The sequence below is a fragment of the Cyprinodon variegatus genome, unplaced genomic scaffold, assembly GCF_000732505.1.
Source record: "Cyprinodon variegatus isolate N-32 unplaced genomic scaffold, C_variegatus-1.0 Scaffold11, whole genome shotgun sequence".
In the NCBI taxonomy this organism is placed as follows: Eukaryota; Metazoa; Chordata; class Actinopteri; order Cyprinodontiformes; family Cyprinodontidae; genus Cyprinodon; species Cyprinodon variegatus.
In genome coordinates this window covers 825,696-827,999 of record NW_015150464.1, presented here as the reverse complement: position 1 = coordinate 827,999, position 2,304 = coordinate 825,696, and the positions used below count along the sequence as shown (strand labels likewise).

At 31.8% G+C, this 2,304-nt stretch overlaps 1 protein-coding gene across 1 annotated transcript in view; it reads left to right on the top strand.

Annotated features, from left to right (window-relative positions):
* Nucleotides 1-333: 333 nt before the first annotated feature.
* The window catches only part of LOC107088618 (cytochrome P450 1B1), a 7,409-nt gene continuing 5,438 nt past the window's right edge, over nucleotides 334-2,304 (top strand). Inside the window, exon 1 of the mRNA XM_015380923.1 lies at nucleotides 334-415. The gene's annotated coding sequence lies outside the window, so the exon portion shown is untranslated. The remainder of the gene's footprint in view (nucleotides 416-2,304) is intronic.

Genomic DNA, 2,304 nt, shown 5'->3' with positions numbered 1-2,304 from the left:
TCACTACCTAACTCTACGGAATTCACATATTTAATTATACAGCTGAAAGAAATATACATTTTGATAATATCAAAATAATAATATTAGATGCGCCTGTTGGTGGTTAATAAAGAGGATGAAATGAATTTCTATCTTTAAACAATAAATGAATTGAACAGTCCGTTTGAAATGTTCCAGTCCCACATAATAACCAGGCCTCATCAGTCCACTATTACAACTTATTTGTTGTTTTTTTTCCTCGTATGGGTATCAGGCCTGGTTCGGTGTAGTATTACTGGTCCCTGGAAGTGGGAGAGGCTGGGAACATTTCCACTGGCTTGTCTCCTCCCTCGAGGATCAACTAACTGTTAAATTGTGACAGATCAGAATGGCATCATGTCAGAAGAGCATCCAGGCTATAGAAGGTGTTTCTGCGGTGAGTAAAACTTCTGTTCCTTTCATCCCAAAATAACAGTATGGTTGTGAACCGAGTCAAATATTTTTTTTTGTCAATTGTATTTTTCATTTAAAAAGCCTGTTGTTGTTTATTATTTTTTTAATCAGGAAAACAAAGACAAAAGAGGGCAATTTTCTCCTTTATTCTTGCTGCCTCTCCGCAGCAAACTCCAACATTATTCATACATAGTTTTTGTCATTTCAAAGAGTCTTTAGTAAGAGTTTAGTCTTACTAAAGACAACTAAATTCAGAAATATTGAAACCATTTTGTTGAGTTAACTTGTATTAATGAGGATAAAGATCTGTCTATCCTCATTAATGGTATAAAAGCTGAATAATGTGCAGCCAAAAAGTATATTTTCATTAGATTTCGGCGGAATTCAACGATTTAACGACTCGGCTTTCATTAACTTTGTTTTATTTTTACACCTTCATTCTAATGGTTATTTATGTTTATTTAATTTAGTTAAAAAATCTAGATTAGATTATTGGAAATTATTCTGAATAATAGATATTTTCCGATAAGAAGATAAGGGAGCTGAAGGTCAGGCAGCATCTTCAGCGGGTTAGACTAAGCCGCTGTCCGCGGTGCTGAAGCGGGGCTCCTCAAAACGATCACAAATCTGAGCGGAAAAACTAATATACAATATACCTGCAAAAAAACAACAATAAATTAAATAAAAATATAAAAATGAAGATTAAATAAAATAAAATAAACTGATAGATTACAAAAAAAAATCAACAAAAAGTAGGAATTCGTTATAAGGCCGCAGAGATCAGCAGTATTTTAAAAACATTATTAATGTTGTAAATTGAATTATTCATACCTAAATCAGGTGTTTAGTTATAAAACACATCACCCACCATATATGATGAATTTATGCATCGTCCTGTAATATATTTATCCTCCATCTTGACCTGCATTAACGCTCCTGGGGACAGCGGCCCTTCCAGGAGGGTCCGGCCGCCCAGCGCTGTTGATCATTGGGGAATTAAAGAGCAACGCGGCGAGGTTCGCCTCCTCCTTGTGGTTTCCACGGGAAAACGCACCCTTTGCTGAGATTTTAGCTGCCAAGCTTTCGATATCAAAGCAGCTTCAGCGGGGTGTGCAGCCTGTTTATCCTCCTCATTCCTAAATTTAATGTAGCTTCAAAATTATTTGAAATAAGGATACAGAGCTTTCCTTTCTTATAATATAGACAAACATCGACTACTTAGATTTTTTTTATATGTGTTGAGAAAAAAAAAATGTCCAAATTAAAACAAATTCCTTCCTGGTGGAACCTGAAAAAAGAAGCGGATTTGAAACAATAATAATAATAATAAAAACATTTAGTTTAAGTTTTGACTCTTCTTTAAACGCATTTGCAAGACTTATAACTGCGATCCCTGATGGAGATATCAGTTTACAGCTGCTTAGATCGAAAAAACACCACTGTATGAGTGAACTTGTAATTACATACAGTCATCAACATAAAATAATAAGATATGAGTAAGAATAAAATATTTTTGTCTTAATATTCTAACCTAATTTCTTAAAAACAATAAATACAAGTGTGTAAAATGATAAAAAAAAAAAAAATAAATTAAGGTAAAAACACTTGGATTATTTCAAGTAGAGCTCCCATTTGTATTACAATAAAATATCCAATATTATTAATACTAATTATTTTCATTAGTGATTATTTTGTTTTTAATAATCTTACTTGATATTTAGGCCTAAAATGTTGATAACTGATACAGCTTAATAATAGATATAATGCTAAAATTATTATTTGTTTAATTCAGTTAAATGTGTTATTTTAAATAAATAATAAGGGGATTTTTTTTAAATAATTTACTAATATAAATAATAATTGTAGGATTTT